Raw genomic sequence first — 14,785 nt, 5'->3', positions numbered from 1 at the left:
TAGGGAAACGGGGTAGCAATATCATACATTGGATAGTGTGCATGGTAAAGGGCTGCTTCCTGTAACACTAGAAGGGTAAAGAGCTAGAGATGCAGAATGCAAAATATATTTCAACAATCATCTTCACAGTCCATGTGCTGCAAACGTGCATTCTCATTGCGTTGTCCTTTAACCCAGCAAAACTCACTAAACATTATATATATATATAATTTTGTTTCTTTTACACATTCCAGTTGATTCTCAACCTCTGATACTCACAAAAATATCTTGAGTACTGCTAGTATTACGCATTAAAAAATAAACTGTTTTTTCACATTTGTTAGTAAGGCAACATTTGGTGTTCTACCTCTCTTAAACTCTTTTACTCAATGCAAATGAATGAATTGTGAGCGTAAGGCCCTTTTGGATAACGTGCATGCAATGGATGGGGATGCAGAATAACTCTGACACCAAATAATTGATCCAACTCGAGAAGATGGAAAAGATGACTGTTTTAATATCAGTTGTCTAAAACAGGGAGTTTCAACGGGCATCAACAGACGTTAGCTCGAAGTAAATTTCACATAAAAACACATTTATATACCAGAAATTCATCATACGTGGCGTCATATTACGTGGCAAATGAGAAAAACCTATGATGGGCTCAAGGGGAACATCAAAGTATACATTCTATAAGGGGTGGGATTGTGATTGGATCTTTTGCGTCAGATGGACAATTTATGCCTACATCGAAAACATATAATCTTCAGCACTATTAAATACACAGTAGAACATTGGCTCTCAAACTTCCTTCATTATATGGCCCTTTATAATTGGTTGGCACGCTCGGGCCACGTCTGGAACATTCAGCTCACTCAGCAGCACGTAAGCTTAAACCCAGGTGCCAGGAGGTGGACTTGACTTTACCTCCCCACCCAATTAGCCCAATGTCTTATCACCCATGCCTTCTGTCACGAGCATAGTCTTTAAACTTGGCCTTGCAAAGTATTCTTGTCTCTGGTAATACCAGGTAGGGCAGGCACGCACTATAGCTGTTCTCGAACTTCAAGTTCAACTCTATTTTTATCCTTGGCTCACATGACAGGAAACCATGATTTAGTCCATTTTGCAGCATTAAAATGTCTTAAATAAATCAAACTTGGCACGCTTAGTGTTTTCTTTGCACCTTAACAAGGGGTGATTCCGCTTCTCATGTTCACCACCTTCAAGAATAGATAACCAGCCTTGGCTGCTTTAACTTTGACACCAGACCAAACAGCCTCGCAATTCGTGTCCACAATCTCAGCTAATTCTTACTGTGACACAGCTCTCCACCTTTCCTCTCCATAGCTTACTCCATCCGCTCCATTCATGACACCGATGTCCAGTTTCTATACAATGGCGACTCTGCCTACAGTCTATTTACTATGTATAGCCAGCTTCAAAGAGTACTTATTCTACTTGTGTTACTGCATTTGTACAGTTATTGAACTCCGTGCATTTTCTGCAGTGCTTCACACACGTGCAATCTTCTTTTTGCATATGAAAGAATACTCGATTCTTAACTTCGTCATCAGTTTCTATAAGGTCCATATATTTTCTTCAGCCAGTCTTCTCAGGGCATCACGTTCGTCTCTTGTGACATCACCAGCTCCTCTTCTTGCTCTTTTTTTATATTCCTTTAGCGAGTTCCTCCCTCACATTATTGTCCCTTTGGGAATACATTTGATAGGGTTTTCACAGCGGGTATTGTCTATCGAATAGTCACCATGGTATGGTCACAACTGCCGGTGTCAAGCATGGCACAATCTCAGGCTTCCAACATACAGGATGTAGGGGGGCAGGATTTCCTACAGAGGCATGTAACTGTTCCTCTACATTCACCCCTCTGTTTGTGTCCCCGACCACCTACTCAATTGTTTCCACATCTTGATACTTTCTCTTGATGAAGTGCCTCTTTAAAGCCTAGATCTTCATCACCGCCCTCAGGGTGCCGGCTGATTTGACATGTTTATCCACACTCCAGGTCATGTAGCTGCACGGTCCATTCGGATTACAATAGACCCATCATCCGATGTACTTCTTGTGATTCTTTGGCTATAGGAACTTCGTTCCTTCAGGTGCCATGATGCTGGCCTCTATATATTTTCTGACATCTTCATCTGTAAATTCCTTGGGTCCAAACCCTGATTCAACATCAATCATGATCTTCATCCCTACAACTTTCTTAGCTGTCTTCTTACACTGTGTAATTATTATCCTGATCACACAGAATCCAAACATCACCATCACTAATACTGCTCCAAGAAACTTGAAGATGGTTGCCATCCACTGGAGAATCCATGAGAATATGGAAGCAAACCAACTGTAATCCGTAACGTCCTCTGTCTCGTCTTCCATCTGGTTATGCACGTTCATCAACAATGTTATGGCCTCTGTCAAGGTCTCATTCTCGTAATCGTGACAAATTATGAAAGTGCAACATGATGCCCTCCTTTTGGCACAAACTCCTCCTTCCATCCTTGTGATCTTATCAAGGATATATCTGTTCTGCAGGGTCATTAGTCGTATGGCCCTCAGCACTTCCTTGATAGCATTGAATCCCTTTATGGTGGTGTTGATTGTCTGCAGAAGTGCCCATCTGGTAATTTGCAACCATTTGGCATTGGGCATTGTCTGGTTCCCAGGCATGAAGATAGCAGTAAATATTGAAGCAGTCTTGCAAATAAGGAATGGACTCATATGCTTCAATTGACTTGGGTGAAAAGTAACTCTCTCTTCTGTTTTGATAGAGAAATTCAAGCGATCTTCTCCTTTTCAAATGGGCAACCACTTTGGCAAACTCTCCAATGTTCAGGTCACTCTAAGGTATCACTAATGCTGAAAAATGGATGCCCACCAAGGAACATGTTCCTCCCCAGTCCCTGGGCAGCTTCATGTAGGCCCTAGGCCCACAAGCCCAATATCGATCCATTAGGACGGCTGTCCCTGCTCCCATTCTCGAAATGTCAACAGTAGTTTTGCAGTCTTTGTTGTCTCCCACATGATTCTTTCCATGTTTTCGAAACCACAATGTCGCATTCACCAATGGGATCACACCCATTGGACCTGAAGTATCTTCTACCCATGTCAATAGTTTGGCATGCTGAGCCCATGACTTCAAACACCCATAATTTACTCTCTGTAACTTTTGCACATATTCAGACTTCAGTAGATGAGCTGTGCAGGACATCAGTCCTTCTTCCCATCTCTTCTTGGATTTCACCTGTCCACAGACTAAGACTTGATTTTGTTCCCAACATCCAGGTCATCCAGCTACTTTTGTCTTATCGGGGCAGTTCAGTCTCTTCATCTCTGCAATGACTGCCTCTTCCTGTCCTGTCGCAGGATACGTAAGCATCTTGCTCTTCCATTCAGGTTCCTTTTCCATCTGTGTAGTCTTGATATAATCATCCTGGAATGTAAACAACCATTTCAACCTCCATCGCAAAGTGGCCCAACTTCCCTGGAATTGTCGTCTGGTCATACATGCTGCAAGATGAATGAGGAATCTGGCTTCATGGAACTTCTCTGGAGCTGAAAGTTTGTACTGTATTCATGGCATAGGGTATGAGAGCGCAGACGTACCAACTCTCCTTAGATGTACGCTCTCCCGCATTTTTCATGTGCTGATACCACATGTTATTACCCAAGTATGCTGCATAGTCTAGATAGGTATTTATCCCCACATTATCTTCCTCTGCACTTCTCTTATGTCTCACAAAGTCAGTGGGCTTCATTACGAGTCCAGCGGTAGCTGTGCCGGTAAAACCGGCAGGCTGCTGCCCAGACTTGTGAATTTTTCCAGTACCTGGCTTCACAGAAACACTGGGGGATTACGACCCCAGTGTTCCTGGAAGTCAGGCGCTGGAAAATTAATACCCATTCCCATTGAGTCTGAGAAGACTCAATGGAAATGGGCATGACGGAAGCACCGGCACTGTTAATGACTGTGCCGGTGCTTCCGTGAAAGTCTGTGGGTGGGTGCCGTCCCACCCGCTAGGGCAGATCTGTCAAGCGGGACGGCACCCACCAGTAGACTCGGAGTCTGCCGGTCCATTAACAACTGTGCTGGTAGGCTTACTGGCACCATTGTTACTGGACCAGCACACTCGTAATGAGGCCCTGTGTTTGTATAATACTTATGAAGCAAATCAATAACAGTTCTCACAGTGGGGAGAACCATAGGAGGCTCTACCTCAGTGGAAGTAAGCTAATCAAAATCAGTTTCCATAGTGGGGGGAACCATAGAGACCTCTGCCTCAGAGGGAGCACTAGTATGATAGAGACTGTGAAAAAGAAGGAATAAAAGGAAAGACAAAGAGTTTAATCATGCAGGTATGTAGTATACACAAAAACATAGGCAACCACCTTTTGCGCCATCCTGGTACTTGTTGTTCATTATCTAGAACCATGCCAACTTCCAGATTTCTCATCTTTTATACAATTTATCAAATTTCTTTACACTTGTAACTGTAAAATGTACTCCATGATTGCAATTGGAAGCCTTCTAATCACAGGGCAATTTTTAGGATCCTGTAAAAAAAAAAAAAGTGAATATCAACATTCTGACAATAACAACAACAAATATTCTGACAAGAGCAGGAAGCACAAGCTGATGCACATCACTATCAGTAAGTACCATATGTTTAACTCTTTACAACAAATATGCACCACGAAATGACTCCGGATACTGATCTTGTTTCCAATTTCTGATCAAGAACTGACGTTCAGGCATAACTTTGATGCTTCAATGTGTTTCTAGAGTTAATTTTGGCATACGAAAATTCTCATCAATTCCTTGCACTCCTGCTAAAATATCTATAAGGAGTATCACCTGAATTTTAGTCCAATCTAAATATGCATCATTCGCTGGTCGTTGCTTTATCATCCTTCTTCTTTCTCATCGATTGAGTCTGTACACACTGAAATTCTTCCTCTTGTCTTGCTTCTGGATCAGCAACGGTGGGATGGAGGGACTCACCTTTGTAGACTTTTATATCTCCTTAGTGAAGCCAAACTCGTCTCCCTGGGACCTTCACAGCCAAAGTGGTTATATTTTCAACACAAAGGGGGCCATTAAAATGTGGCTCATGTGACATTCTAGTCAAATTCTTAATAAGCACTAGATCCCCAACATACAACTTCAGTGCCGATAAAAGTTCAGTTGGGCTGGTTGTTGAATTGTCTTCATCTGTGTTCTGAGACCTGGTGCTTGAGTTGATCTGAAATGAGAGAGATGCAAAAGGTCATGCATGTCAAATAGTCATGCAATTCATCATCTTAACGTTTTAGCTACACTCTGGGCATCACTTCTATGCACTTCTACTCCTAGATGGAGGAGGCATTCTCATGTGCTGCCCTGTCACTAACTTATGAGGGGTGTGGTGATGGTCTGATCCATGCTGATTCTGAAGGGCATATTAAGCGAAGGGTAGGCAGTCTAGCCATCCCTTCCTCAGTCAATTTCATCTTAGCAATCCTTTATTTAAGGAGGCCATTGTGTTCCTCACATATTCTGGTGATAAGCAGAAGAAAACTTTTTTTAATATTCAGGAGAAGCCATATTTGTTCAAATACCTCATTAACAAAATGTGGCCCTTTGTTGGATCTCAGCACTTCACACACACCCCATCTTGGGAAGACTTTGCACATTAAAAGCTTTGCTGCACAAGTGGGTGTGTACATGGACTTGCCTCGATCCACCTAGAAAAGGGACACACCACCACTAATAGACACCTATGTTCATTACAAACTTGCAGCATATATGTAAATGCTGAAAAAAAACATTTGGTCGAGGTATTACCCCATCAATTGTTCTCAGTGTATGCCCAGCAGTAAACCTTTGACACACGGTGCAGTTTACCATAAAGAGTGCAACCTACTCCAGTGAATTTGGAATTAACCAGTCTTCCGCAATAGTTGTAGCAAGACTCTACCTAGTTACACGCGTGGGGTAATGCAGCTGTTCAAGCGTAACCATTAATAATGCTACTGACATCACTGTCTTTCGAGTGCCATTTTGTCACCATAATGCCTCTGTAGGGGATAAACACCTCCTCTGTTTCCCTAATTCCTGCTCGTCCTGTAGTGCACTGCTTTGAATCTCTATTTATTGGGTTATCGATAATTTATTAAACCCTTCTTGCAGCAACATGGTTGGGACTACTTTTTCTTGAATACTCCTAGCATCAAAACTCAGAATATCTGGGGAATATGCAACCCTTTTGTCTTCTGCATCTGCGGTTTTGTTCCCTCAAGAGATCTAATCTGTTTGCTTAGTGTGAGCTGCACATTTAACGACCGCTAAGGCCACTGGGAGTTGTAGTGCCTTAATAAGCCTTTCCAATAAGGATGCGTGTTGCACTGGAGTGCTGTCTGCATGGAGTTATCTCCCCTCCTTTTCCAACATGCTAGTACTGCATGTCTGTTTGTATCCACAGCAGAGGGTTACAATATGAGGAAGAATTCTGCAGCTACAGTTCAGGATTCATTGATTCAGCTCTCCCTCCAACGGTGTGTTGCCTTGGCGGTGAGTCCTAACAGTATGACTGATACTCTGATCTTGGGCATAATAGTTGGGTTGTCCCACTCAGTAGGCCATCCCCCCTCTTCAGTTCTTCCAATTCTGTTGCATTCCCCCCTGGTCTACACACCCCAGGCTATGTGGCCCATTGTCCCACATGCCCAACATTGCTGAGGTGGGACCATATTTCTGGGCTGTCCCCCAATAAACCCTCCCCCTTGTGGGGCTTGAAATCCTTCCCCAGGGCCAGTAATTGTACTCTCCACTTCCTGCAAATCTCCCTCCTGCCATTGGCTGATAGTGCTGTGTGTCCTGCATAGCCACTCCCTCTCAATTTGTCAACATCGAATACTTCGACAGTTGTTTCTGGACTAATATTGCTTCTTCGAGTTTTCTCTATTCACATTTCTTTCTAGCGTTCACTTGCAGCTGCCGACAATGGTGGACTATAGTCCACTGAATTTCTGTCCATGGCTTCGCCTCCATCCCCACTAATTTTTTCAGCTGTTTGTCCACTGGCTTGGGTAATCCCAGGCATATTATGTGATCAAAAATAGCTATTGTCTTATCCCATGGTTCACTAGTCTCAAGGTGTCAACATTCTTTAATCTCTTGTATATTTTCAACTGGGTCTTCCTCTTACCTCATCTTGTGGGTCATTATTGAACTCCTGTCTGACATGTCGGCATACTGTACTCTGAGGGTCATCCATAGGGCTGCCCTACAATTATTAAATGGTGTCCCGTCATGAGCTGTATTTTGTGCCATCACCCCAGGGTAGCCCGCCCGTGTCCAAATGTCTTCAGCACTCAACCCAATAATGGCAGCAAGCATGCTTTTTAAGTCTCCCACTGCTAACGTCATCTCTGCTTTCTAGCTCATAAATCCATTTTTTGCCCCTGCTGTTAGTAATGGTAATTTACATCTCAAGTTATCCTTGTCCATTTGTGGCCATGGTATATATTGTGACCTTCCTCCCCCTTTTCTAGCAATGGGAATTGCGTCAACTCTATGTTATTTTGTGTTCATTCATGCCTTTTGTTTGAGTAAATGCCTTGGTTATGCTAAGCCTCTTCCACCACGGTAATACTCTCAACGGCTGAGAGTATGGGGTAACATCTTCTAAGTTGTTTGATCGTCCCTTTGAGCATTTACTGTCTGTTGCATGGTTTTGCTTTTCCCTGTTATCTTTAACCCCTCGGACCATTCTCTCTCTCCCGGTTTGGGCTTGCTCCCGCAGAAGGACTGCGCATGCTTCCTCTTTCCTCCTCATCTTCACTTTCCCTCCTTTCCTCATCTGTCGTCCGACAACTATCATCACTTTCTTCATCTTCCTCATTCTCAAAATTCAATCGTTTTTGTATATCTTTCCTGTGCAGTCCCTTCATTGTCTTTTCCATTGAGCTCCGCTCCTCCCTCTGTGAAGAGCCTGCTGTGCTCCTCTCCACCTTAAGTGTAGCACTACTATCCCTCCTACTTCAATACAGTGTCCCAATCCTCCTCCATATCCCTGCTCCCTCATCTTCATCAGGAAGTGTGTAATTTTTAATTATCTCAATTTCCCTAAAGCGCCTCTCCCAACTCCACTCTTTCCCACTCCTGCTCCTTACTTTTCTCGTTCTCTCAAAGCATATACTCTTTAATGAGTCTCTCAATGTCTTTCCGCTTTCTGTCTACTCAACTTCCTCTCTATCACCTCCTCTACTTTCCTCCATGCCTTTTTCACTGCTTTCTTCTGTTTTTTCTCTTCCTCCTTTTGTTTTCTCAATCTCTCCCTGTCTTCTCTCCTTCTCCCTTTCAGCTTCTTCTAATTCCCTCCTTCTCTTCTCCTGCTGCTTCTTTTCTTACCTTTCCATCAACTCTTCTACAGCCTTTTCCATTCTTTCTTTAACTTCCTTCTCTGACATACGTCTTCCTCCTCCTTGTCCTTCCTCTCCTGCATTTCATTTTCTCGGTACTCTGTATCGCCCATGCCTTTCCCATCTAGTTGGAGCAAAATCTGTTCTCTTATCCATTCACTCTGACTGCTTGTCATCCCTTCCTTGTCACTCTCTGTTAGCTTCACCTGCGTTTGCACGTTCCTTGTATTCATTGTGCATGAGCCCTGGTTTTTTATTACTCTGAGTGGCTCCATTTATTGTGTCTTTGCTACTGTATGCAGGGGTCCATATATGGGGTTAGTATAGCCCACCGCTGCTTTCAATTCTTTCACTTGGTGAAATCCCTGCACCTCAGTTGGTAGTTCGGTGCTCTGGGGAGGAAGAGGAGGAGCGGTGGGCACTTCGCCCCTACATCGTGCTGGTTGGGTATACAGTCCCTCTGGGGTGGATCCTCCACCTCGTCCCTATACATGTTCCATAGCTCCAGAATAGCTAACCTGTTGCTCAACTACTTTCCCTTATAGGCGGCATGTGAATATGTGGTCATGTGTTGCAGCATAGATTTCAAGACTGCCCTCCTGGGGACAGGCTTTAACCATCTTCCCTGCTGTTTTGCAAGCCCATTCCATGTTAGATTTGCACATTTTGGCTTTGTACTGTGGGTGGGACTTGCACAAGTGCATAAGGGAGTGTTTCCCATGGCACGTCACACCTTTGACTGACTATACTTATTTGACCAAAAAACGAGGATTTGTACACAAGATGGTTACACTTCACTTTCAAAATTTCTCATCAACAATAAATCTGTATTCCCCAAATTTCAACGCTCTTCAAACGGTTCCACAAGCCTCTCTTGCTTCGCTAAATGGGGTGCGCACCACAAATGCTGTTCACTCACCGAACGCTGCCCTGAAGGCCAAACCAAAGCTCCACATGCTTCTAATATGGATCAATACAACCTGTTTTCACAACCTGAAGCCAACTTCTCACCCTTCGGCTGTTGCCCTTCACCACTGGAAAACAAACACTTTCCATCACTTCACCACAATTTACATGCCCCTACCACCAGCAACCAAACTCCTCCTGCTGATCCTCTGAATCCTAGTTAGAACCTCCTATTGACGGATACCTTCTGCCAACGCTACACAAATAAACATGTGGATGCACCCTCAAGACAATAAAACCAAACAAAAAAACCCCACAGCTGTCATCCTGACCTAATTATGACATGGTATTCTTCATAAATCTTTCTGCCCTGCCTGAACAAGGTAACCTTCATAAATAATCTTCCTAACCTACTTCTGAACAGAGATCCGTCTTCTCTTAACTAAGTGCCCCTCAGGGCAAAACTCCTTCTTCTATGCCTTAGACACAGAATAACTAATTTACTTTTTTTAAATGTATTTAAAAAATGTATATCTTTTGTTTTCTCCGAAATGAATACTCCTTATCAGAGTTTAAGACATCCCCTTCCATAACCCTGGCAACAGGCAAACACTTATGAATAAAACACTTTATCACTTTGTGCTTTAGCACTTGAAGCATTTCTTGTTCTTGATGGAATTACCAATAAAGATATAATATGATGTGGCATTTATAGCACGCCTATACACAAGTGTTTCAAGGTGCGACGAGATAAGGGAGGGTGAACAAAGGGAAGACAGACCACGATCTTACTAAGTCAGCTGACATTGAGATTGTGCAGGGGAGGTGGGAGGGAAAAAATGCAAGGGGGAAAAGGGACGGGGCAGTGCAGTACATGGGATCACACACTAGAACAAATAAAACAAATACTGTTAGGTGTATTGACCCACGTTCAAGTTATTGTGCTGCAACATTTGGTGCTGTGGGCTTAGAAAATCCAAGATGGCCGAAAAGCCCACATTTGCGCCAGAATCCAGGAAACCCGTGCAGTTTTTGCGCACACCAAAATGGTCGCCTGACCTGCCACCCACCAGTGCGAGCGTGTTGGGCCAGAAGCGCCATGAGTGAAACGTGGTGCCAAAGGAAAAACAGCAGTGCCTGTTAGCTCAAAAAGTGATTTGAAATCACATTTGTTTCTCTGAATGAAAGCTCAAAATGCCTATTTCAAACATTGCAAGATATTCAAAAATCTTACTGAACACCAGCAGACGTCTGGGAGAATGAAGTCTTGTGTGCATAACAAATCTGGAAAGATGAAGAGCCTAAAATAATGTTCATAACAAAACTGGCTGAGCTGTGGATGTCAGCAGCTTAAGTGAAATGGGACTTAAAGCCACTAAAATCGTAATGTTTAAAATAAATGAGTGACCTACTTTTGAGTGTCACATAGGTTGCAACTGTTTAAATGTCATCGTTTTGAACTTAGAATCAGCGTTCTAGCTGCATGTGTCAAAATTGTAAGTTTGATTTGAATGAAGAAAAGTGGGAACAAAAGTGACCTTTGGCTGAAGCCTGGCTTAAAGGGACTGAATTCTGCCCGGAAACTACCCCCGACAGGAGTTGAAACTTGCCCAGCAACTGCATTCACAGGCCTGGCCTGCCTTCTGCTGCCCCACCAAAAGGAGATTACACCTCTCTGATTGAATCAGGGGAGGGGTACCTGGGACTGCAGGAAAACAGAACAATGAACTTCCCTTTGCTCCAAGCAATTGCTAAATCAGGGGGTCGTAAATGGCTTCCTCTTGGAAGGAAATGGGAGGGGCACTGCCTCTGTGAGCCAGCTGAGCTTGGAGGAAGTGGACAAACCAGAAATTCCCCATGTGCTTTGGGAAACCACACCCCTCTGGGCCAGAGCATAATTTTAGAAAGATGGATAATTCATAGTACATAATTGTCAAAATGATATCAATAATATCATTATTCCTGTGATTTTTCTGTACACATTTTAAGAGGTGTTAGGACTCTGTGGTATGTTGTGGGGGGTAGTGGCGGAAAATAGGGTATTACTCCAAATGTCTGTGTTAAAAATCTAACACTTCATCATCTGATGCCCATATTCCTTGCGCACATTTGCGTACATTCTGGAAAGGTTTAGAGATTGTGTTCAGGATGAAAAGGGCAGAATTCTTTCAGAAGTGAACACAACATCTTACAAAGACAAGGATTGGATGGTTGGGCGCTACAGAAAATATGTTAACTGGACATAGAATATTAGAAAAATTGTAAATACTTAAATATGCATTTAAGTCAAAAATAGATTTGTGTGCAAAGTGACAAGGGGAGTGTTCTTTCTGTATGCCATAAAAATGATGCCTGATGACATGGGATGACTCACAATTCAGTTCCCCAGTCAGGCGACAGAGAATCCTACAGCCCATCAGGATCCTCAGAGGGTTGGGCATAGAAAGTCAGCCTTCCCACCCATTTTGAAAAGACATAGAGCCACTGAGACCCAGGTAGACATTCACTTTCCACTTCAAACTGATTTCTTGTGAAGCGCTTTGCCAGAAGACTCCAGAACCAGAACTTAGAATTCAGACTTCAGAACTTGCAGCAGAGAGGCTTAGTCCAAAAGCTGAATCCTTCTCAGCAGGCCTCAGAATCCAGCCACCTAACCAAACTGTTCAACAGCCGGGCGGTGTTGTTCGCTTCTGGCTAGAACTTTTGCTGGAACCAGAGACCCAGACCGCGGTGCCAGTACCAGACCCAGAAAGCAGAGCTGTATCCCAACTGCAGACCTGACCCAGACCAGACTGCTGTGCAGTGCCAAGAACTTTTGCCAGAACCAGAGATCCCGACCCGGAGAGCACAGAGAACTGCAGCTAACCCTGTTGACCACATCTGTGACGAGGCCCATTCCTTCCAAAATTAGGAGTGAGTATCCAGCCAGAGCTGTGCAAAACCAATCTCTTAGTTTAAAATAATCTAATTCAAACCATTTCCACCTATTTAGAACTGCATAGAAATCGTATGTCCATTCTGTGATTTCAAACCTATGAAAGTGTCATTTGTCATTTGAATCTTACTTTATTTCTGAGAATCTACCTCCACTAAATCGTCCGTATCTTTTGAACCACATGTCCTAGGAGTGAGATTTAAATTTCATTTCAAAACTAAGATACTAAGCTTTCAAACAGGCCCAAAAATACTCCTTATATTTTTTTCCATAATCGCGCTCGACGCACTCGGAAAAAGTGCCACGAATTGCAATTTGACTCAACTTCTTCACCTGTCAATAATAGCTGTCTTTTGCTTCCATTGCTGAAATTCGTTTTCAAGCTGATAATCCCTCAGGAATCATTGCTGACCTGAACTAATACAAAGTAGCTGTCACCCTGAATCTCCTAGAGGGAATTAAAATCATTTTTAGCATATTTTCACTTCATTGCAAATCACATTAAAAGTATTTCTGCATGTTTTAAAAGCATACCGGTTGCTCCAAGCTTGCTAGGGGGGGAACTAGAATTTGTATTGCGTTTGATTGTATTCCTGAAAACTGTGTGCTATCTTTTCCATCTCTTTATATTGCATGGGGGGGGGAGTGAATTGTCAAAAGAAAAAGTGATCATATTATCTCTTGTTGAAACCATATCAGTTTATTTCTGTGCTGCATTCTTTTCCATCATTGCATTTCCTTGAAACCATAAAGTATTCTCAGCTACCTTATCCATTCTATACCAACTCCTAAGTGGTTAAAAAAAAGTGTGCTAGTGTAATATTATCCATTGCTGATCACTGTCATATTCATAACTGTGCTATCAAATAGTCATTTATTCATAAAAGTGTGATATATATATATATATATATATATATATAGTGTTTAATTTTTCAAATAAATATTAATTTGCAAAACAAACCTACTTCTTGGCTCAGTGAGGTCAGGGGGATTCAAAGAGAGGGGCATTATACAAGGGTTTATCATCCAGATCTATGAACTTGTCATTACAATATATAAATAAGGGCTTCCCTTGGGCATACCAGACTAGGCATTGACTTAGTTGGAGTGCTGAATTGAAGTCACTTAACAATACAAATAAATAAAAAGGGAGGCCAGCTGGTGGAAAGTGCAAGGGTAAGTGCAGACAACAAGTGTCAAGTGCTGGTAGGGGACTGAAGGGATACAGAAACAGACCCCGAGTGCAAGGGTTGCCAGGGGGGCAACCAGTGCTGGAGTGGAACTGGCGGGGAGGGGACCTTGGTCTGAGATCGGAGCGCACCCAGGTGACAAGTGCAGTTTCAATTTCAACCAGGAGTTCAGCATGGGAGAGGAAGAGGGAAAGCAGAAGCAAAGAGGAAGTTCTTGAGGTGCTTCAGGAACCGGAGATGGTTCTTTCAAGTTTCAGAGAGGCTGGGAGGCTGTTCAAGTGGGAGGCCCAAGCCGAGGAAAGAGATCTACCACCAACTCATTGCTTGGAGAAGCGACTGACCCTGAGGGAGTTGGAGGCGGAGGAGTGAAGGGCTAGAGAAGGAAGATAATTACGAAGAGGGAGTTGAAGGTATTGAGGCCTCAGTCCCCAGAAGGCCTTGTGGACAATGCAGAGGGTTTTGATCTTAATCCTCACAACCACTGAAGAGATTTCAGTCCTGGAGAGATACTATCCTTGGGCTTGAGGCCAAGGACAAGTCTTGCAGTGCTGTTTTGGATGAGCTGCAGAGGGCGGAGAGTAGAAGCAGGCAGATTTAAAAAGATGATGTTGCAGTAGTCCAGCCTACAGAGAACCAGAGCTCTGGAGACAGTGAGATTCTGGGGGAAGGAGAGGAAAGGGAGAATGCCTCTGAGGAGGTGCAGTTGGTAGTGTGACTTCTTAGAGACGTCAGAGATGTGAGGAGAGAAGGAGATTGTGGAGTCAATGATGACCCTGAGGTTTTTAGCCTCACAGTTGGGAGCAGGAAGAGGGCCAAGAGAGGCTGGCCAGAGAGTGACAGGAAAGGCGGGAGCAGGTGTGCTGATGAGGAGAATCTGTCTTACTGGTATGAAGGCAGAGATCATTGACGGCACACCACTCCTGGATAGCAGATAGACAGTCAGAAATGAGAGATGGAGAAGAGGTGGCAGAGGGGATCCTGAACATGAGCTGAGTGTCACCCGCATAGCACTGAAAGTTGGGGCAGAGAACAGCAATGTGGTGGGCAAGAAGTGCCAGGTATTGATTGAACAGCCAGGGAGAGAGGTTAAACCCCTGGGGAACACCAGAGGTAGAGCGTGATAGAGGAGAGGAAGGACCCAAGTTAGACCAGGGCCTGATCCCTGATACCCAGGTTATCACAGACGTTTGAGCAGAATGGCATGGTTGACCGTGTCAAAGGCAGAAGAGAGATCAGGTAAGATGAGGACACAGAGGGTATTAGAATCGAAGTTGGAGAGCAGGTCTTCACAGATGTTCAGGAGAGCAGTTTCCGTGCTTCTGGCAGCTCTGAAGCCAGACTGATGTCATGG

At 43.7% G+C, this 14,785-nt stretch overlaps 1 long non-coding RNA gene across 2 annotated transcripts in view; it reads right to left on the bottom strand.

Moving 5' to 3' along the window:
• Positions 1–641: 641 nt before the first annotated feature.
• Positions 642–14,785, bottom strand: part of LOC138531582 (uncharacterized) — a 422,412-nt gene continuing 408,268 nt past the window's right edge. Inside the window, exons 3-4 of one of the 2 annotated variants that reach the window (XR_011284854.1) lie at positions 4,856–5,243; positions 642–4,554 (exon numbers count right to left, since the gene is read on the bottom strand). This is a non-coding gene — a long non-coding RNA (uncharacterized lncRNA). Of the gene's footprint in view, positions 5,244–14,785 lie in introns of both variants that reach the window. The other variant, XR_011284853.1, reaches the window with a different exon arrangement.

Source organism: Ambystoma mexicanum, chromosome 1q (genome assembly GCF_040938575.1).
Source record: "Ambystoma mexicanum isolate Mex_15411 chromosome 1q, UKY_AmexF1_1, whole genome shotgun sequence".
NCBI lineage: Eukaryota > Metazoa > Chordata > Amphibia > Caudata > Ambystomatidae > Ambystoma > Ambystoma mexicanum.
This window is presented reverse-complemented; position numbering and strand designations above follow the sequence as displayed.